The sequence below is a fragment of the Rhinopithecus bieti genome, unplaced genomic scaffold, assembly GCF_001698545.2.
Source record: "Rhinopithecus bieti isolate Rb0 unplaced genomic scaffold, ASM169854v2 scaffold_21419, whole genome shotgun sequence".
Taxonomy (NCBI): Eukaryota; Metazoa; Chordata; class Mammalia; order Primates; family Cercopithecidae; genus Rhinopithecus; species Rhinopithecus bieti.
The window spans coordinates 572,175-596,538 of record NW_016810280.1 but is presented as its reverse complement, the minus strand read 5'-3'; the positions used below and the strand labels follow the sequence as shown (position 1 = coordinate 596,538).

The 24,364-nt window shown below is 36.6% G+C and overlaps 1 long non-coding RNA gene across 1 annotated transcript in view; it reads left to right on the top strand.

Annotated features, from left to right (window-relative positions):
* Window positions 1–1,168, top strand: part of LOC108541938 (uncharacterized) — an 86,356-nt gene extending 85,188 nt beyond the window's left edge. The window contains exon 5 of the long non-coding RNA XR_001889124.1: window positions 950–1,168. This is a non-coding gene — a long non-coding RNA (uncharacterized LOC108541938). The remainder of the gene's footprint in view (window positions 1–949) is intronic.
* Window positions 1,169–24,364: the final 23,196 nt, after the last annotated feature.

Genomic DNA, 24,364 nt, shown 5'->3' with positions numbered 1-24,364 from the left:
GTTGCCCTTATTTTTTAGCCCCATATCTGTTTCCTTTGAGATGTGACTACTTAAAATAGTATAAATGCAGACTTTCTGAAAGGCTTCTCTTAGTAAAAATAACTTTTAAGATGTAACTTACAGAATAAATTTACTTTTAAAAATTATTTTCACCTATACTTTAAGTAAAATGTCTCCAATTATGACATGATAGTGTAAGTGCTATTATCCCTACTCTCTTTACCTTTTACTTTTACCATTTCAACTCTAAGTAGGTTATCTTCAAATTTTAAAAAATGTCCCCACTGTATTATTTTTCACATAATATTACTCATCTTTAGTCTTATCTTCACACATCATCCAACTTCAGAAGCCCATAAAATCTTCTGTTTTTCTGTAACTGATAGGGTTGGGGCGGAAAGTGCAAAAGAAAGAATAATAAATCGGGATAGATGAAGTTGTTGTCAATATTTCTTGGAGCTCAGGTACACATAGTGGTTTAATGAAAGTTTATAAACCACAATCTTTTCTATTTTATAAGCCATTACCGTCAGAGCCAGGCTATCAAAATACTCAGTAAAACACCCAAAATTAGGAAATATGTTATATAATACCTTTTAGAATACACAGTATTTTAAAATCACACTGTAGAATCCAAATGATGACCCACAGTTTGCAATTTTTCATTGGAGGAATCCTCAGATGCTTCTAAATTTCAATTACTATCCTGTCCTTTCTTTGCCTCTTAATGCTTATTATTTCTTGATTAGTTTTTATGAATATCATATCAAAATTTTGATGATCAAGTCAGGTAAGATACAGTTCTCTTATGTATCTATGTGCAGTACATTTTAAACTATCTTGTTTCACTCTTTTAAGTACTTAAAATAATAAAGATACAAATGTTAAGTCAATTACTTCTTACTCTGCTTAAACATTATTTTAATTATTTTTATTTGTTTATTTGCAGGAAATCAGAGATGGTGGTTCTCTGAGAATGATTCACTTTGGTCTGGTGTAAACATTAAGAAAAAAAGAAACCTGCCTTCTTCATATCTAAACTTTTTCATGGCCTGATACAGACTTAAAATTCCCCGTGTGGATTTTTAATAAGAGACAGTATGAATTGTATAAATTAGTTAAGAGTTTTGAGTGTTTTCAAAATAAAGTTTTATTATTTCAAAAACATGCAGCATAACAGCAAAGTGATCCTAAGTAAAAGTCCTTAACCTACTTATTTTCAATAATGTAAAATTTTGAAAGTGTCTTAAATTGTACATTAATTAGGTGCTACAAAAATAGAATATTTAAACTTTGTTCTCCCAGGTACTTTAAAAAAGGGGCAGTAGGGGGCAGGCGTAGTGGTCACGTCTGTAGTCCCAGTGCTTTAGGAGGCCAAGGCTGAAGGATCACTTGAGCCCAGGAGTTCAAGAATAGCCTGTGCAACATAGTGAAACGCTGTCTCTAGAAAATATTTTAAAAATTAGCCAGGCATGGTGGTACATGCTTGTGAAGCTGAGGCAAGAGAACTGCTTGAGCCCAGGAGTTCAAGGCTACAGTGAGCCGTGATCACGCCACTACACTAACCTGGGCAACAGAGAGTGACCCTGTCTCCAAAAAAAAAAGAAAGAAAGAAAGAAAGAAAGTCCTCTTCTGCTCTTGTTTACATTATTAATTTACATTACAAATATAGTACTTATTATGCAAATTTTCAGCCCAGACCCATTGTTAGAAGACAATTCTCCATGGTTCTCTCAAATTACTGCTATGAGTAATTTGCCCTGACTGCCCCTTAGAACACAGATACTGTTTCCCTCTGGAGAAAGGGGCAGGCATGCTTATCAACTATTATATGAAATTTGAGTTCTTTAAGCTCAGAATGCCTCTCCTTTACACTGCCCATTGAGTGTGCAGGTGTCATCTAGCCCTCTTAACATTGCTCTATAGGAATAGGGCTCAGAGAATCCATGAAAAAAAAGAAAAGAAAAAAATGCCTATACCCCAGTTACTATCATTTGTCTCTGACTTAGGAGTCTCATGTCTTCTAACAGCATCCATGAAACTATAGTGTGGTAACTTGTTAGCTAGTAAATAGGGTAAAATCTCATACCCTTCACAGTTATCGACACCCATTCTTTAGCAGATCACTGATATTTCACAATTATGGACATCTATAGGCCAGGCGCGGTAGCTTATGCCTGTAATCCCAGCACTTTGGGAGGCCGAGGTGGGCTGATCACGAGGTCAGGAGATCGAGACTATCCTAGACAACACGGTAAAACCTCATCTCTATAAAAATAAAAAATAAAAAAATTCGCCAGGCGTGGCGGCATGCACCTGTAGTCCCAACTACTTGGGAGGTTGAGGCAGGAGAATGGCATGAACCCGGAGGGCAGAGGTTGCAGTGAGCTGAGATCATGCCACCACACTCCAGTCTGGGCGACACAGTGAGACTTAGTCTCAAAAAAAAAAAAAAAATTATAGACACCTATAATAATCAGCATTGTTTAACATTAAACAATAATTACATTATATAATTAAATCTTAAAGTTCAAAGTTAATCAGACTTAAGGCTTTTATACTTCAAATTTTTCTTTCTACTTCCCATTTATCTGTACATCTTCCAGAGGATATGACAAAAAAAGGTGAAACTCAAATTAGATTTTTCATTTTGTTATTGCGCTGAAAAAATTTTAATAATGTATAACATGTAAGCCAAACTGAGTTACCAGCAAATTTTCATTCTCCTATTCCCAACCTTCTTTATCATACAGATAATCAAAAGTTAACTAGTTTTAGAGAAAAAATTGTATTTAAAATATAGAGTGTTATCAAGATTGCAAAATTTTCTCCGGATTTTCTGGGTAAATAGTCATTAACCCAAAATACCATTCCTGTGAGATATTAAAGGTAAAATATGGATACTGATACATCTATGTTGTTCTACATAATAATATTAATAAATGTTTGTCAATTATCTAGGTGAAAATTAAACAAATCAGTTCTTAAAGTACCCATTTTCCCCACTTCACATACCTCTAGAAAAATTAAATGTACAGAAAACCAAGTTTAGATAGTAAGAATATATTATGAATGATCTTTGATAATGTCCATAATTTATAAGTGCTGTTATTTCCCAGATGTTGTAAATCTGAGAATGTTTATTAAACATTACAGTAAATTGATATTCCTGCTTTGCCAGAACCTGAAAGGATTATGAAGGGGCTACCATAGCTATAAAGTAAAGAGTGGTATAGGCAGGAACAGCTAGGTAGTATCTCTCCTAGCACTGACAGGTTCACAGGTTGTCCTTCAGGAAGAGACCCATGAGCTTTTTCAACTATTTTCCACATTTCTCAGATCTGAAGTAATTTCCACAGTAATTTATATTCACTATCACATTGTGTCTTATTGCTAGAATAAACTTTGTTTGGAATGCTAATGTCTAAAAGTTTTTGCTTCGTTAAAAGGCTATGTAACCAAAACTTGGTATTATACTTTCTTCTTACTATTTTGAAATGTTTGTTAAACATTAACATAAGGAGTTAAATTATACCACTCTCTACTGAGAGTTTGATCCGTGCTACAACACACATAGCCCTGTACCAGACACTGTACATAGGGATTCTAAATGAAAAGTCCCCCAAAATTCAGTGAGGAAGATATATCATCATCATCATCCCCACTCTATCGATGAAGAAACCTGATGAACCTTCTAGCACCAGGTTTCACCTAGAAAGGACAGAGGGGCCTGGCCTTCCCTCCCACAATGTGCCAAGTGGAGTTTGAGCTGGCCTGCACTGCCCTCAAGCAGCTGAAGGGTACTGTGTGCGATCAGGAGAAAACTGCTGGTGTATAGCTTCTACAAACAGCCCACCCAGAGCGACTGCAACATTCCTGCCCCTTCAGCCTCAGATGTGAAAGCCAAGGCCAAGTAGGAGGCATGGAATGTGAACAAAGGGATGTTTAAGATGGACACCATGAGGATCTATGTTGCCAAACTGGAAAAGCTGAAGAAGAATGAGGCTGGCTAAGCACACATTAGCAGACACAAGGAAGCAGCATGGCTCCTCTGGTACAGAATGCTCTTCTTTAAAAACCTTGGTGACTGAAATGTCCTGAAACAATAGCAAGTTTAGCTGAGACATCAATAAATCACTTAAACTGCATGAGAGTGACTGTCTACTGCTGGAAAAGAGAAACACAGGGACTGTGAGTGCTCGGGAGGTGTCCAAATGTACAAACTGGTTTTTTGTATGGTTTTGAGTGGAGTTCCCAGGTTTCCTATTTTAAGAGTTAGGTAGGCATTTAGCAGGAGTAGAGGGGTTGGGGGAAAATGTGCTGTGGAAATGCCCAAGGGCTGAGGTCAGTGAGACCATTCTCCAGTGACAGCCTCTTGGGAGGCTGAGGCTCCAACCGTTTACCTCTTCAGGGTTGATTCACTAATAACCCAATACTACAGAGGGGAAAGGGACTCTATCCCCCCAAAAAGCTGAAGTCAAGTCCAAAAGCCCCCATTGGCACACAGGCCCTAAGGAGTTAATGTTTTTAGGGAGACCAAGCTTTTAGTGATAATATAGTGAAACAATTGATGCAGCGCAACACAGCAGTTGAGAAACAATGGAGCCCGTACTGTCAAAATACCAGCCTCAGAAAGACTCATCTACAGCCTAGCAACCAAAATTTTTTTGAGGTTATTCTGCACCTAACCCTGGTTTCTGCTTGGGGATGCTTGTGGAACAATATGCATATGTATGTATATGTGGGATTTGTTACAAGAACACAACATACCCCTTGACCTATGCAAGAGCCAGAGTATCTAAGCCCAACTTTTACTCCTCACTGTTAGTTATCGTGGAGGCATCACTGCACAGCCAATATGCCTGGTGGCTGGAGTATAGACTGCTAAATGGTATTCAGTGAAGCAGGTCTACAATGACATGAGATTTCCTGGTACTTTTTCCTTAATTAAAAATTATATTCATAGATCATGACATCAGGTCAGTTCCAGTTCTTGCTGGGAACAATAATAGAAACAACAACCGTAAAGACTTCAGAGAGGAGACCGGGGCGTGGTGGCTCATGCCTGTAATCCCAGAACTTTGGGAGGCCAAGGTGGACAGATCATGATGTCAGGAGATCGAGACCATCCTGGCTAACATGGTGAAACCCCATCTCCACTAAAAATACAAAAAAAATTAGCTGGGCATGGTGGCACATGCCTGTAGTCCCAGCTACTTGGGAGGCTGGGGCAGGAGAATCACTTGAATTCAGAAGGCAGAGGTTACAGTGAGCCAAGATTGCACCACTGGTCTCCAGCCTGGGTGACAGAGTGAGACTGTCTCCAAAAAAAAAAAAGGCTTCAGAGAACAAAGGCAACCAAATCTCACTGTGTATCTTCAGGATATTCTGTGCACATATACATATTTGCAGGGAGTTACTATAGACAAAGTACATTACTTAAGAATGAAGCCTACCCAGGGCATCACAACAACTAAAGAACTATTTCTTGTAACTATAGACTGGGCAAGAGCCACAGTGTAGAACAGCAGTGCTGTTCTCTCTTCTTTGTAGGATGTTATGAAGACATTTTGATGCTGTTAGGATCATGATTCATGTTAAATGTAAATTAATAATAAAAATAATAATACATTTGCTCCAAAATATGGTAACAACTTAGAAGCTATAATATATAGCCATACCACTCTTCAAATCATAGAACCTAAAAAGTAAAATTGTGCTATAATTAGGACAGTAGAAACTAACTGTAAGATAGATTTAAAAAGGAGAAACAATATGATTTATATATGTGTATTTCCTTATGATGTGGTTACCTATAGGATGCAGGGGAAATGGGACTGATGAAGATGGGGTAGGAGCAAGATTTTTCTATGGACACTGTGAAGAGTAAAAGAAAATCTCAGGACTCACTAACGAAAAAACTTATACCATTCTGGCATATTAACTATTTAAGTTAATATAGCACTTCAAAAACAGCAAGTGAAAAAAAGATCACTGTGACATTCACGCTGGTTCCTAAGGCAAGAAATGAAATTCCTATATAAAAGATGCTTATCATCGAGGACAAAAAGCTGAGGCCAAAGGAATTCTGTACAAACAAACCTAGTTATACCAACCCTTATATTCTTGGCTACTTACGTACACAATTAACTATCCTAGCCTAATCCCCTTTGCCTTATCACATTTTCCCAACTTACTATTCTTTGTCCAATTCAGTATTTAAGTAATTGACTCTAACAGCTTCTTCAGTTCTTCATTCCTTTATGAAGGCTCCCATGCCACATAAAACTTGTGTTGAATAAATGTGCATGCTTTTCTCCTGTTAATCTAACTTATATCAGTTTAGCTGTTGGGCCCAGTCAGGACCCTAAGAGAATGGAGGTAAAGTTTCACCATCTCTAAGTTAGTAAAGACTGTCAAATTTACAACTAAGACTTTATTTTAAAACACACTAATTGGCCAGGCTCGGTGGCTCACGCCTGTAATTCCAGCACTTTGGGAGGCTGAGGTGGGCAGATCACCTGAGGTCAGGAGTTCAAGAACAGCCTGGCCAACATGGCGAAACCCCATCTCTACTAAAAATACAAAAATTAGTTGGGCATGTGGTGCACGCCTGTAGTCCCAGCTACTCAAGGAGGCTGAGGCAGGAGAATCGCTTGAACCTGGGAGGTGGAGGTTGCAGTGAGCCAAGATTGCGCCACTGCACTCTAGGCTGGGTGACAGAGGGAGACTCTGTATCAGAAAAAAAAAAAAAAAGTTACTAATTAACTATATTATTTTACAATATATATATACACACAGACATATAGACCAATGGAACAAATACAGAGCCGAGAAATAAACTTTAGAGTATATGGTCAAATTATTTTTGATAAGGGTGCCAAGACCATTAAATGGGGAGGGAAAGGGCAGTCTTTTCAACAAACCCTGCTGCTGGGAAAACTGGATATCCGCAAAAGAATGAAGTTGGACTCTTACCTTATGCCATATACAAAAATAACTCAAAATTGATCAAAGACCCAAACACATAAGACCTAAAAATATAAAACTCTTAGAAGAAAACAGAAGGAAAGCTTCATTACATTTGATTTGGCGATGATTTCTTGGATATGACACAAAGCCCAGCAACAAAAGTAAAAATGGATAAACTGGACTCCAAATCAAAAACTTCTGTGCATCAAAGGACACTATCAGCAGATTGAAAAAGCAGTCTATGAAATGGAAGAAAACATTTGCAAATCATATCTGATAAGGGCTTAATATCTAGACTATATAAAGAACTCCTACAACTCATACAAAAAATAGCAAAATATTTTTAAATGGGCAAAGAACTTGAACAGACATTTCTCCAAAGAAGATATACAAATGGCCAATGAGCACATGAAATAATGCTCAACACTGCTAATGTAGTTGCTAGTGTAAATGAAAATCAAAACCACAATCACATACTACTTTACATACCTTAGGATGGCTATTATATTATAAAAGGAAGAAAGAAAATAACAAGTGTTAGCAGGGATGTGGAACATTTATACACTGTTGGTAGAAAGCTAAAATTGCACGGCCACTACAGAAAACAGTATGTTGATTCCTCAAAAAATGGAAAATACAATGATCATATGATCCAACAATTCCACTTCCAGTATATACCTAAAAGAATTGAAAGTAGTGACTCAGATATTTGTACACCCATGTTAATAACAGTATTGTTATTCACAATGGCCAAAAGGCAAAGAACCCAAAAGTCCACTGACAGATACATAAACAAAATGTGCTGTATATCTGTACACACACACACACACACACACACACTCACACAAGAACACTGAGCCTTAAAAAGGCAGTAAATTGTGACACATGCTACAACATACATGAACCTTGAATATATTATGCTAAGGGAATAAGTTAGTCACAAAAAGACAAACATTGTATGATTCCACCTATACGAGGTATCCAAAGTAGTCAAATTCATAAAAACAAAAAGTAGAATGGTAGTTGCCAGGGGATAAGGGGAGAGGAAAATTGTGAGTTGTTATTTAATGGGTAGAGAGTTCCAGTTTTGCAAGATAAAAAAAGTTCTGGAGGTTGGTTGCACAGCAGTGTGAATATACATAGCCCACTAAGCTGTACACTTAAAATGGGTAAGATGGCAAATTATATGTTATGTGTATTTATCACAATTTTTAGAAATATATATGTAACATATAGTTTTTCCTTAATATGACTTTGAAAACTCTGAAATTCACTGAGATCTGCTATCTCCTAAAATAACTCAAAAAAAAAGCTGCCTTTCAGAAGTAACAAGATTTTGCTAAGAATATTTCTATGTTTTAATAATCTACAACTATAACCCTAGTTACATAACTACCAATTTGCTTTTTTTTTTTTTAATCATGGAAGAAAATCCAAAAGAATTCACAAGAAAACTGGAATAAGCAATTATAGCAAGGCTGCAGGATACAAAGCTAATATACAAAGGTCTATTGCTTTCCTATATACCAGCAATGAACAGTGGAATTTGAAATAAAAAACACATTATCATTTACATAAGCACCAAAAAATTGAAATAGGTATAAATCTAACAAAATATTTACAAGATCTATATGAGAAAAACTATAAGTAAATTAGAAGATATTCCATATTCATAGATAGGAAGACTTAATATTATCAAGACATCAGTTTTTCCAACTTGATCTATAAATTCAATGCCATCCCAATCAAAATCCCAGCATGTTATTTCATAAATATGAACAAACCGATTCTAATGTTTATATGGAGAGGCAAAAGACTCAGAATAGCCAACACAACATTGAAGGGGCATAAAGTTAGAGGACCGACACTACTCAACTTAAAGACTTACTGTAACACTACAATAATCAAGACAGTGTGGTACTGGTGAAGGACAAATAGGTCAATGGAATACAAAAGAGAGCACAGAAACAGAGTCACTAAATATGGTCACCTAATATTTGACAAAGGAGCAAAGGCAATACACTGTAAAAATAAATAAATAGCTTTTTCAATAAATTATGTTGGAACAATGGACACCCACATGCAAAAGATGAATCTAGGCCGAGCGTGGTGGCTCACGCCTATAATCCCAGCACTTTGGGAGGCCGAGATGGGAGGATCACCTGAGGTCAGAAGTTCGAGACCAGCCTGGCCAACATGATGAAACCCCATCTCTACTAAAGAAAAAACAAAAATTAGCTGGGCGTGGTGGCAGACACCTTAATCCCAGCTACTTGGGAGGCAGAAGCAGGAGAATTGTTTGAACCCGGGAGGCAGAGGTTGCAGTGAGATGAGATCAAGCCATTTCACTCAAACCTGGGGGACAAGAGTGAGATTTCTCTTACCAAAAAAAAAAAAAAAAAAGATGAATTCTAAATGAAGACCTTTACAAAGAATTAACTCAAAATGTATCACAAGCTTCAATGTAGAACACAAAACTATAAAGCTCCTAGAAGATAACAGGAGAAAAACTAGATGACTTTAGATTTGGTGCTGACTTTTTGGATGTGACACTGAAGACATGTCTTATAAAAGAAGAGTCAATAAACTAGATTTCATTAAAATTAAACATTTCTGCTCTACAAAAGACACTGCCAAGAGAATGAAAACATGGTCACAGACTGGGAGAAAATATTTGCAATAGACCTATCTCATAAAGGACTGTTATCCAAAATATACAAAGAATTCGCAAAACTCAAAAATAAGAAAACAACCCAATTAAAAAATGGACCACCATCCTGGCTAACATGGTGAAACCCCATCTCTACTAAAAATACAAAAAATTAGCCGGGCATGGTGGCAGGCACCTGTAGTCCCAGCTACTCAGGAATCTGAGGCAGGAGAATGGCGTGAACCTGGGAGGCGGAGCTGGCAGTGAGCCGAGATCGCACCACTGTACTCCAGCCTCGGCGACAGAACAAGACTCCATCTCAAAAAAAAAAAAAAAAAAAAAAAAAAAAAAAAAAAAAAAAAAAAAAAAAACCAAAAAAACCCCCCCCCAAAAAAAAAAAAAAAAAAAAAAAAAAAAAAAAAAAACTTAAACAAAACCCCCCCAAAAAAAAACAAAAAAGTACAAAAAAAAAAAAAAAAAACAAAAAAAAAAAAAAAAAAAAAGCATATGAAAAGATGCTCCACGTCGTATGTCAAGAGGGTAATGCAACTTAAAACAAGAAGATAACCACTGTACACTTATTAGAATGGCCAAAATCCAGAACACTGATAGCACCAAATGCTGACAAGGAGGTGGAACAAGAACTATCATTTATTGCACATGGGAACACAAAATGGTACACGCAGTTTGGACGAAAGTTTGGTGGTTNGGTGGCAGGCACCTGTAGTCCCAGCTACTCAGGAATCTGAGGCAGGAGAATGGCGTGAACCTGGGAGGCGGAGCTGGCAGTGAGCCGAGATCGCACCACTGTACTCCAGCCTCGGCGACAGAACAAGACTCCATCTCAAAAAAAAAAAAAAAAAAAAAAAAAAAAAACCTAAAAAAACCCCCCCCCAAAAAAAACAAAAAAATGCCAAAAAAAAAAAAAAAAAAGCATATGAAAAGATGCTCCACGTCGTATGTCAAGAGGGTAATGCAACTTAAAACAAGAAGATAACCACTGTACACTTATTAGAATGGCCAAAATCCAGAACACTGATAGCACCAAATGCTGACAAGGAGGTGGAACAAGAACTATCATTTATTGCACATGGGAACACAAAATGGTACACGCAGTTTGGACGAAAGTTTGGTGGTTTCTCAACAAAACTAGACATACTCTTACCATATATATCATTCACCAATTGAGCTCCTTGGTATTTATCCAAAAGAGTGGAAAATTTATGTCCACACAAAAATCTGCACATGGATGTTTATCAAAGTTTTATTCATAAGTAACAAAACTTGGAAGCAATCAAGATGCCCTTCAGTAGGTGAATGGATAAACTGTAGTACATCCAAATAATGGAATATTATTCAACACTAAAATAAATTAGCTATCAAGCCATGAAAAAACATGAAGAAACCTTAAATGCATAATACCAAGTGAAAGAAGTCAATCTGAAATGGCTACATAATGTATGATTCCATCAGTATGACATTCTGGAAAAAGGAGATTCTGGAAAACTATGAAGACAGTAAAAAGATCAGTGGGTTCCAGGGGTTACAGGAAGAGGAGGGATGAATAGGTGGAGCACAGAGGATTCTTAGGGCAGTGAAACTATTTTATATGATACTATAGAGTAGATACAGCTCATCATACATTTGTCAAGACCCAGAGAACGTACAACATCAAGAGTAAACCCTAATATAAGCTATGGACTTTGGGTGATGATGTATCAATGGAGAGTCATCATCTGTAACAAATATACCATTCTGGTGGGGGATGTTGATAGAGGGGAAGCTATTGCACGTGTGGGGACAGTACATATATGGGAAATCTCTGTACCTTCCTCTCAACTTTGTTGTAAACTTAAAATTGCTCTAAAAAAATTAGGTCTTGCCAGGCGCGGTGGCTCATGCCTGTAATCCCAGCACTTTGGGGGCTGAGGTGGGTGGATCACAAGGTCAGGAGTTCAAGACCAGCCTGGTCAATATGGTAAAACCCCATCTCTACTAAAAATACAAAAAATAGCTGGGTGTGGTGCCATGCACCTGTAGTCCCAGCTACTCGGGAGGCTGAGGCAGGAGGATTGCTTGAACCTAAGAGGAAGAGGTTGCAGTGAGCCGAGATCATGCCATTGCACTCCAGCCTGGGCGACAGAGCGAGACTCTGTCTAAAAAAAAAGTTAGGTCTTATAAAAAATAAGTCATGAAGTTTACCACTTGGGAGGCTGAGGCAGGAGGATTGCTTGAACCCAGGAGGCGGAGGTTGCAGTGAGCCAAGATCATGCCACTGCACTCCAGCCTGGGCGACAGAGCAAGACTGTCCAAAACAAAAAAATTAGGTCTTATAAAAAATAAGTCATGAAGTTTAAAATACAATTCATTTTAAAAATCAGATTTTAACAATCTAGTTCAGTATTCTACTTTTATTCTCAACTTTTTGAAAAAAGCAGTATTCCTTTATCCTCTCACAATTATTCTAACATAAATTACATAATATTGTTCATGTGTTATGTAAAAGTTTATTAATACTTTTAACTTTTTTTTTTTGAGACAGAGTCTTGCTTTGTCACTCAGGCTGGAGTGCAGAGGCACGACCGCAGCTCACTGCAGCCTCACCTCCCAGGCTCAGGCAGTTCTCCTGCCTTAGCCTCCTGATGGGCTGGGACTATAGGTGCATGCCACCACACCTGGCTTATTTTAAATTTTTTATAGAGACAGGGTCTCAACTATGTTACCCAGGCTGGTCTTAAACTCCTGAACTCAAACTATCCTCATGCCTCAGCCTCCCAAAGTGCTGGGATTACAGGCTTGAGCCACTGTGCCCACCTATTTATTTTAACTTTTTAATTAATTTTTTATGTTAATACTTCTGCTCTACAGCTGAACTATTTACCTAAATATGACACATTTAAACTCTTGCATATAACCTCCTGTTAGCACAAAAACACAGTGCTTTACTTTACTTAAATTTCCTTTAACTATTAAATATACATTAATTTCAAACTATAATCCTCACTGCTATCTTTATTTTTCACACTCCCTTTTAACATTCATTTATATGCATACAATTTTACCTATTTCATTGAAAAACATATAAGCAAATGGAGTAATGTTCTCAGAGTATTAACTATTTTGTTCAAATACAAAAGTTTATCTGTACTTGTTTGATGAGAAAATTTAAGTTTAAAATAACGCAAAAACTTTTATATAAAAATACAAAATTATCCTCATTGAGTAACTGTAACACACTTTAACCCTAATAAAGTGGGAAGAATCACAGAATATTAAATTGTTCTATTTCACCACATAAGCTATCAGAGATATCTTTTCCATGAATCCTTAAGAAACTCTGAGAAAAATGCATGATTATGAGGTTTATTTAAATTTAATTTGGAGAATTATACAATCAGTCAAGAAGCATGCATTCTTCATTCTTCATAAAATAATGCAATGGTTACTTATCCATGAAATTTTTTTGGTGAATTACAGTAATATTTCTATCAGGTCAAGTGACAATCTACGTATGAGAGATTAATCTGACACAAGCCAATGAAGCTTAATCCTTCAGTATATCATAATCCACTTACTCTGTATGCTAGAAGAATTTCAGATTTAAAAATTACACAGGAAGTAATGCTAAATATGTACATAGAACAAAAGAAGTTCTCCTAAAATATTTAGTTTAAATGTCTACATAGGATGAATGGACTGATTTTAAAAGGTGAAATACAATACTTATTTAATTTTACGGGGTAGAATTAAAATCATCATTTGATAACACTTCATAATTTTTTTTAACTTTTTAAAATTTTTGAGGGTACAGAGTAGTTGTATATATTATAGGGTACATGAGATGTTTTGATACAGGCATGCAATGTGAAATAAGCACATTTGTATAATGGGGTATGTATCCCCTCAAGCATTTATCCTTCGAGTTACAAATAATCAAATTACATTCTTTAAGTTATTTTAAAAATACATTTATTATTGACTATAGTCACCAGACTGTGCTATCAAATAGTAGGTCTTATTCATTCTTTCTATTTTTTTTTTTTTTTTGTACCTATTAACCATCCCCACTTCCTTCTAACCTCCTACTACCCTTCCCAGCATCTGGTAACCATCCTACTATGCTCAGTGTTCATGAGTTCAACTGACATGATTCTTCGATCCCACAAATAAGTGAGAACATGCTGAAATCTTCAATCCAGAGATTTACTTAAGACAATTCTATCTAGACATCAATATGTTCCCATTTTGTGACCACTCTATGAAGCTACCATTATTGTGTTCACATAATTCACAAGTACAGTGCAAGACACTGAGACTTAAAAAAAAAAAATCCTTTGTTTTGTCTGTGATTATTCACATTACATATAAAAATTAAAATTATTCACTACATGTATCAGAGATGCCAATAATTTCTTCTTTGAAAATCTGTCCTGCTTATAACCCTGGAAGGAACAGATCCTTTGTACTATTTGACCCTGTTCCTTCACTCCCAACCCCATCCCCAGAACATAAATGACTGAAGCAATTAGATACTCTTTCCTGGGGATTTGGAATTAGAACATGAACATTTAATTATATGTAGGAGAGCCAGAAGTCATGTAGACTCTAGGCCTGAGGCTATCATTCTGAGATGGTCATGATGATGAGACCGTAACTAAGAACTTCCAAAAACATGACAACGAAGAAACAAACAACCCAAAAACCCCTTAAATTCCTTTTAAAATATCTAAGAGCTGCTGCTTTTTCAAGTGTGAGAAACCAGGGGAAAATGGCACCATTAAATAGATATTGTCTTCTATCTCTCAGCAATCTTCAGTCACTAAAGTTATGAAACTTCCTCAGCTCAGAAAACTCTTTTTATTCTCATTCTTACAGGATGTTAAGGTGAAGATTTAATCTGGGTATCTACCTTATCTACTTCTCCCACTTTAGTATGGTTTTATTTTTAAAATTCATTATTATTAGATTATTTTATTATTTAAATACTGTATCACTTTATTATTCAATCTTTTACCTTCTGGTTTTAATTGGCTTATATTGATTAATCTTACAATTGATTAATCTTAACAATACATTATTGTCTTACCATTTTTGCTATCTTATCACTTTAAACTCTTTTTTTTCCTCTTATGAATACTTCTTAAGTTTGCATTCATTTCTTTCTATTTCTTTCATACGCAATAGATATCTTTAATTTGCTTATTGATAAATAATTATACAAATTTATGGAGTACATGTGATAGTTTTATACATGCATACAATGTGCAATGATCAAATCAGGGTAATTAGGATATCTATTACCTCAAACATTTATAATTAGTTTTGGGAACATCTCCAATCTTCTTTTTTGAAATATACAGTTAGCAGAAGTGCCCTTTCTTCGTTTCTGATGTAGGCCTACTTGGTTGTTGTCGAAATGGGCAAGTTTGTGACACCTGGGAGAGTGGTGCTGGTCCTGGCCTGATGCTACTCTGGACTCAAAGCCATCACATCATCATGTAGAACAATGATGAAGGCACTTCAGATCGCTCCTACAACCATGGTCTGGTGGCTGGAATTGACCACTGTCCCTACAAAGTGACAGGTACCACAGGCCAGAAGATCACCAAGAGGTCAAAGATCAAGTCTGTTGTGCAAATTTATAACTACTATTACTTCATGCCCACAAAGTACTCTGTGTGTCCCTTTGGACAAAACTGTCTTCAACAAGGATGTCTTCAGAGACCCTGCTCTTAAACACAAGTCCAAATGGGATTATTGTTAACTATAGTCATGCTACTGTGCTATACAACCCTAGCACTTTTTCCTTCCATCTGTTTTATACCCATTAACCAACCTTTCTTCAACTGCACCCCTTCCCAGCTCTAGAACCATCAGAGAACAGATATCTCTTAATCTTACTATTTTTATTTTTCCTCTAAATTTAAGAATATATATTCATGATGGAATATTTGAAAAAATACATGTTATTAAAAAATAAAATTTAAAATGTGTGCTTCCTTTCATTGTCCTTTATTATAAATATATTTTTCTTATAAACCTAGGGTCACATAATATGTATAGTTTACTATCCTGTTTTTTGTAATGAGCATTTTCTAATTACACTTAAACATTTATCTGTTGATCAACATTTTAATCACTTTTCAGTTTAAGGTTTATAGTAATACTAATGCCTTTTTGTTGTGTATATATACATAATATACAACAACATTTCTGGTTATTTCCTTAGGACAAACTGGAATGTTGTGTGAAAGAAAATAAGTATTTTTAAGAATTGTGAAATACATTACCACATTGTTTTCCACAAAGTTTTATAAATTCTCAGGAAACATGTTTGTATGTGGTATTTTTTAAACCGAATCCTCAATATACTGGTTTTATTTTCTTTGTAAATTTGACAAGTTATTTTCATTGCACTTCTTATATTTTGAACAATTTTCAAATATGTCTCATTTTATTTTTTGAAAATGGTTTATATTCTACCTTCTAAAGTAGAAATATCTTTATTAATTTTTCTAAGTACAAACATAATAGGTCTTCTGAGAGCTGGGTGGAAAGCAGAGTAAAACCACATCACAGATTCTCTTTGTCAAAGCCTAACAAAAGCAATTTAAGAATATTTTAAATGGCAAAGAAACCAAACAGTAAAGGATAAACAACAATATGCTATGAATCTTCAAAAAATAATAACTAAGGAAATGTGTGGGATGGCTATAATCTCTACCCCAAAGAAGAGGTTCTAAGAAAAGAAAGAGCTTCAGGAAAATCATGAAGCGAGTTGATTCAAGATGATTGACTAGATCCTACTAGTATGCACCTCACCCATAGAAAGGAACCAAAATATCAAATAGATATTTACAATTAGTAAGACCCTCTAGGAGAAAACACCAGAATTCAACAGAGAAGTTCTAGGAAGCACCAAAAGCAAGGAAAGAGACAGAAATGAGGCAGCCTCCTTGGCCAAGATGCACTGGAAACCAGGAGAAGCTCTGTGACACAGAGAAAAGGTAAGTAAGAGACCCCAAGGGTCCACACTCCTGCCACAAACTCTTACAATCCTAGCTAGAGGAGCTCCTCTTGACACTCGTGGGCCTTGAGACTCACATAGGGAGCTGCCTAAAGATTGTGCAGAGGCATTGCTGCACAGAGGAAGCTGACACTGTGACCCACAGGCCCCTAAGCCTCGAGTAGCTACCACAAGATACCATTCTGAGACCCTAGTCCCCAAAGGACTGTGTCCTGCCCTAGAGCCGATGCTACTGCTGCTACTCTCAGACCAAGGAGGGCGGGGGAGGCTGAGCACTTTCATGTGCCCCAAAGACAAATCTGATCACTTCTGCTGCTGCAAGCTGTTGCAGGACTGAAGTGCAAGAAAATCATACACCCCAGAACTGTCTGCCTTGCTGCTCCCACTAAGAGTGGCCCTACATTCCCCAGTGGCAGGCCTCTGCAGCACAGCTGCCACTATCCCTACCTGAGCATTCTTCTGGTGGCCTAGAGACAACCCCACCCCTATTATCATAGCTAGTGCCTAAACACACTACCAGGGGCCTGATAACAAGTCTGCTGGACCAGTGTGTCCCCCTAATACTTGAGCACGCTGTCCAGGTGCCTGAAAATTGCCCAACCCAGCCCATCGCTGTTGACATCTGAGCGCTCCTCCTGAGGTCTGAGACCAGGCTGACCCAACCTGTCAATACCACCATAGCTGGTACCCAAACACATATGCCACCTGTGGATCAGAGGATTGGTCTTCCCAACCCATTGAAGCCACCACCAACATCAGCTTGAACCACTTGGGGTCCAATGGTTTGCCCCACCACTGCCACTACCATCACCCAAATCACACCTGCTGCCTAGGAGCCCAAGAACATCCCCACATGCCTGACCTACCACTGCTAGTGCCAGCATCCAAGCAAACCACCTGGAGGCCCAAGAACCAGCCATCTGGACTCGCTAACACTAGAATCACCATACACTACTCCAGGGTTCAAGGATAATCACTTCAGCCTACCACTGCCACCACTGGGGCCCAAAGACTGGCCTACCTGGCATCCCAGTCCCCAGGAAAACTTCAGCACAGCCTCCACTAATAATTGCACCTAAGCTACAAGGAAGTCACAGGTACCACTAACACTGTTTATAGCCAAAGAAACCATATAGGAACTACACTACTGCATGTACCCGAATCAACACCAAAGTGCCCTACCCAACCAACATCATAGATACATCTTCAGGAAAAAGTCCTCCACTACAAAGGCAAATTCAAAAATGTGGAAGAAGCAACAGTTACACCAGATGTACAGATATCAATAAAAGGACATAAGAATCACAAAAAAGCAAGGAAATATGACACCCCAAAGAAACACAATAATTCTCTAGCAACAGATACCAATTGAAAAGAAATTCATAAAACCTTAGACAAAGAATTCAAAATGCTCATTTAGAGAGGCTCGATGAGATACATCAATAATTCTTAAAAATAATACAAAGAAATTAGAAAAACAATTCAGGATATGAATGATAAATCTACCAGACAGATATTTTTTAAAAGGATCAAACAAATTATGGAATGGAGAATTAATTGAAATACAAAATACATTCAAAAGCTTCAACAACAGACTAGTTTAAGCAGAAGAAAGAATCTCAGAACTTGAAGACGAGTCTTTTGAAATAGTCCAATGAGAGAAAAATAAAGAAAAAAAGGATTTAAAGGAGTAAGCAAAGACTTTGTGACATCTGGGACAACATAAAGCAACCAAATATTTGAATTACTGGTGCCCCCAAGGGCAAAGAGAGAATGAGAGGCCTAGAAAACCTATTTGACAAAATAATTGATAAAAACTTCCCAAGTCTGGCAGGAGACTGACATGCAGATCCAGGAAGTTCAGAGATTACCCCAACAGATAAAATGCAAAAAGGCTTACTCCACAGCACATTATAATCAAAATGTCTAAAGTCAAAGACAAAGACAGGATTCTAAAAACAGAAAGAGGCAAGTGTCTATATACCTATAAAGGAAACCCCATCAGACTAACAGTGGATTTCTCAGTTAAAACCTTACACCCCAGAGGAGAATGGAATGACATATTCAATGAGCTGAAAGAAAGAAACTGCCAAGCAAGGATACAATATCCACCAAAATAAGCCTTCATAAATGAAGAAATAAGGTTCCCAGACAAGCAAACACTAAGGGAATTCATCACCACTGGACCAGATCTATAAGAAATGCTCAAGGAAGTCCTAAACCTGGAAAAGGATGACATTTACCATCAAGAAAGCACATGAAACTATAAAACTCACTGGTAAACCAAATACAAATAAGAGAAAGGACTCAAAAGGTATCAGTACAGAAAACTACCAAACCACAATAACAAGCAATAACAGAAAAGGAAAAAAAAAAAAAAAAAAAAAAAAAAAAAAAAAAAAAAAAAAACAAAGAATAAAGAAAACCACAAGAAAAAACAAATAAAGAAAACCACAAGAAAACAATTAACAAGAACAAATAAAAAACCTCACATGTCAATAATAACCTCGAATGTAAATAGATTAAATTCTCCACTTAAAAGATAGAGACTGGCTGAACAGATAAAGAAACAGGAACCAATTATATGCTGCCTACAGGAAATGCACTTCCCCTATAAAGACAAATATAGACTCAAAGCAAAGGAATGGAAACAAATATTCCAAATATACAGAAACCAGAAGCAAACAGAAGTAGCTACACTTATATCAGAGAAAACAGACTTCGAGTCAAAAACATTTTTAAAAGACATAGAATGTCATTATATGATGATAAAGGTATCAGTCCCACAAGAGAATATAATGATTCTAGACATATGTGCATCCAATACTGCAGCACAGATTCATAAAGCAATATTACTAGATCTAAAGAGAGAGACAGATTCCAATCTAATAATAGTAAGGAACTTCAACACCTTATTCTCAGCATTAGTCAGATCATGTACACAGAAAATCAACAAAGAAGCATTCAATTTAAATTGGACTTTAGACCAAATGGTCCTAAAGACATTTACAGAACATTTTATCAAACAACTGCTGAATATACATTCTTCTTATCAGCACATGGAATAGTCTCTAAGATATGTTAGGCCACAAAAGACGTCAACATTTTTTAAAATCTAAATGATATCAAGGGCCTTCTCAGACCACAATAAAATAAAAGTAGAAATCAATACAAAGAGAAACTTTGGAAACTATGCAAATATGTGGAAAATTAAACAACATGCTCCTGAACAAGCATTGGGCTGCAGCAAAGAGGGAATTTTATTACAATACCTACATCAAAAAGGTGGAAACATTTCAAAAAAGCAACCTAACAATACAATTCAAGGAACTAGAAAACCAAGAACAAACCAATCCCCAAATTGGCAGAAAGAAAGAATAAAGATCAAAGGAGAACTGAACAAAATAGAGACAAAGAAAACAATACAAAGAAGCAACAAAATGAAAAGTTGGTTCTTCAAAAAGATGAACAAAATTGCTAAACTGCTAGTTAGACTAACCAAGGGAAAAAAAGAGAGAAGACTCAAATAAACAAAATCAGAAAAATGAAACAGTACAACTGATACCACAGAAATACAAAAGATCACAGACTATTATATACAACTCTACACTAACAAACTGAAAAACCCAGAGGAAATGAATAGATTCCTGGAACATACATGCTATCAAGACTGAATCAAGAAGAAATAGAAAACCTGAGTAGGCTGGGTATGGTGGCTCATGCCTGTAATCCCAGCACTTTGGGAGGCCAACAGGGGCAGATCAGTTGAGGCCAGGGGTTCGAGACCAGCCTGACCAACTTGGTGAAACCTCATCTCTACTAAAAATACAAAAATTAGCATGCATGTTGGTGCATGCCTGTAATCCCAGCAACTCAGGAAGCTGAGGCAGGAGAATTGCTTGAACCTGGGAGGCAGAGGTTGTAGTGAGCCAAGATCATACCACTGCACTCCAGCCTGATTGACAGAATGAGACTCCATCTCAAAAACAACAACAACAACAACAACACCACAAATCAAAAACCTGAGCAGACCAGTAATGAACAGCAAGATCGAATCAGTAATAAAAATCTCCAAAGAAAAACCCAGGACTGGATACACTCACAGTCAAATTCTATTAATGTAGAAAGAAGTATTAATACCTGTCTTCCTGAAACTATCCCAGAACACCGAAGAGGAAGCTCTCCCTAACTCATTCTAAGAGGTCAACATTACCCTGATACTAAAACCAGACAATGACACAATAAAAAAAGAAAATGACAGGCCAATATCCCTGGTGAACGTAGATATAAAAATCCTCAACAATATTCTAACAAACTGAATCCAGCAGTCCAGCAAAAAGGCAATAGACGATGACCAAGTGGGATTTATACCAGTGATGCAAGGATGGTTCAAGATATGCAAATGTCAATAAATGTGACTTATCACATCAACAGAATGAAGAAAAAAAAACATGATCATCTCAATAGATGCAGAAAAAAAGCATTTGATAAAATTCAGCATCCCTTCATGGTAAAAACTCTCAACAAACTAGGAATAGAAGAAACATACATCAAAATAATAAAGGCCAAATATAACAAACACATTGCTAACATCATACTGAATGGGAAAAAAGCTAAAAGCCTTTTTTCCAAGATCTAGAAAAAGACGAGGCTGCCCACTTTTACCACTTCTATTCAATGTCATACTGTAAGTCCTAGCCACAGCAACCAGGCAAGAGAAAGAAATAAAAGGCATCCAGATTGGAAAAGAGGAAGTCAAATTGTCCCCCTTTACTGATATGATCCTATATTTAGAAAAACCTAAAGATTCCACCAAAAGCTTCCTGGATTAGATTAATAAATTCAGTAACTGTATGCAAAATCTGCATACAAAAAAATCAGTAGTTACCATATACCAATAATCAACTAGCTGAGAAACCAATCAAGAAAGCAATCCCATTTAAAATAGTTACAAAAAATATCTAGTAATACTTCTAACCAAGGAGGTGAAATATGTATACCAGGAAAACAACAAAACATTAATGAAATAAATTGAAGAGTACACACACAAACAAATGGAAAGACATTCCATGCTCATGAACTGGAAGAATTAATCTCATTAAAATGGCTGAACTGCCCAAAGCAATCTACAGATTCAATGTAATCCCTATCAAAATACCACTGTCTTTTTTACAGAATTCAAAAAAAAAATCCTAAAATTCACATGAAACAAGAAAGGAGCATGAATAGCCAAAGCAATCCTGAGCAAACAAAGTGAGAGGCATCATACTGCCTGACTTCAAAATATATTAAAAGGCTATAGTAAACAAAACAGCATGGTATTGGTATAAAACCAGACATACAGACCAACAAAACAGAATAGGGAACCAAGAAATAAATCCACATGTTTACAGCCAACTAATTTTCAATGAAGGTGCCAAGAACATATATTGGGGAAAGGACACGATCTTGGATAAATGGTGCTGAGAAAACTGAATATCTATACACAGAGGAATGAAACTAGACCCTTCCCTACATATACAAAAATCAACTCAAGATTAATTAAATACTTAAATATAAGACCCCAAGCCATAAAACTACTGGAAGAAGACATAGGGGAAATATTTAAGGACACTGGTAGGCAGACTTTATGCCTAAGACCTCAAAAGCATAGACAATAAAAACAAAAATAGACAAATGGGACTATATTAAACCAAAAAGCTCCTGCACAGCAAAGGAAACAATCAACAGAGTGAAGAGGCAACTTGTTGAATGGGAGAAAATATTTGCAAATTATTCACCTAAAAAACTAATATCCGGAATATACAAGAAATTCAAACAATGCAACAGAAAAAAAAAATCCCCTGAAACAATGGGCAAAGGATCTGAATAGACATTTGTTAAAAGAAGACAAACAAATGGCTAACAAGTTTATGAAGATAAAAGTTCAACATCACTAATTATCAGGGAAATGCAAATGAGAACTTCAATGAGATATCATCTTACCCCAGTTAGAATGGCTGTTATTAAAAAGACAAAAAAATAACAGATGCTGGTGAGGGTGCTAAGAAAAGGGAATTCTTATACACACTTGGTGGGAATGCAAATTAGTAAAACCACTATGAAAACCAGCATGGACATTTTTTAGAAAACTAAAAACAGAACTACACTATGATCTGGCAATCCCACTAATGGATATTTATCCAAGGAAAAGAAATTTGTATATCAAAAGGATTCCTGCACTGGCATATTTATTATAGCACCATTATATGGAACCAACCTAAGTGTCTATCAACAGACAAACGAACAAAGAAAATGGTGGTATACCCAGTGGAATACTAGTCAGTCCGAAGAATGAATTCCTGTCACTTGCAACAACATACATGGAACTAGAGGTCATTATGTTAAGGGAAATAAGCCAGACACACAAACTCTCAGGCACATCATTTAAAATACAGGCAGCGCTAACTATCCCCAAAAATAAATAGGAATTTAGCAAAACCAAACACCAAACACACAAAGATAGATAACATGTGTTCTCACTCATATGTAGGAGCTAAAAATGTTGGTCCCGCAGAAGTAGTGAATAGGATGATAGATACCAGAGTGGGGTGAGTGTGGGTGGGAGGGTGGCATAGAGATTGGTTAGCAGGTACAAACATACAGTTAGATAGAAGAAATAAGCTCTAATATTTAATAGCAGAGTAGCGTGACTATAGTTAGCAACAATATATTATATATTTCAAAGTAGCTAGAAGAGCAGATGTGAAATGTTTCCAACACTTAGAAATGATAAATACCCAAGGTGACGGATACCCCAAATACCCTAGCTTGATCATTATAGTCTATACATGTAAAAATACTCAGATGCATCCCATAAATATGTAAAATATTTTATTGCTGCACATTATAAATAATTAATTTATTTTGGTAACAAAAGAAAATCATGAGGTTTCTCACTGGTGCCCCAATTTGGAAAAAAGCAGACTGAAGAAATGAATAAGTGAATCAGTGGTTCATGGAAAAGAAACTAAAACTATCTTTTATTTTATTTTATTTATTTATTTATTTATTTATTTTTTTGAGACAGAGTCTCACTCTGTAACCCAGGTTGGAGAGCAGAGGGGCAATCTGGGCTCGCTGCAACCTCTGCCTCCTAGGTTCAAGCGATACTCTTGCCTCAGCCTCCTGAGTAGCTGGGACTACAAGCATGCACCACCACACCCAGCTAATTTTTGTAGTTTTAGTAGAGACAGGGCTTCACCATGTTGGCCAGGCTGGACTCAAACTCCTGATCTCAAATGATCCACCCACCTTGGCTTCCCAAAGTGCTGGGATTACAGGCGTGAGCCACCACACCCAGCTGAAAATATTTTTAGAGTAGACAAACTCTAAATAAAAAGCTAGATTCTAGTGAGGAAATGAGGTACTCTCAGACACATCATTTAAAATACAGGCAGAGCTAACTATCCCCAGCAATAAATAAGGATTTACCAAAACCAAACACCAAAGGATGTGAATTGTTATAAGCTGTAAGTATTGAGGTGGAAATGAGTAAGTAAAATGGGGTAGGATGTTTTTCCCTAACGGAAGAAAAGGCACTAAAGTTACATAACACATTGGAGAAAAACATGTCAACCCTGAGCACATCCCACACAGGAAAAGGATACCTACTCATTAGGAGGAATGAACCCTGGTCAAGGACACTTAATAAAACCTGAAAGAGGAAACAAAAC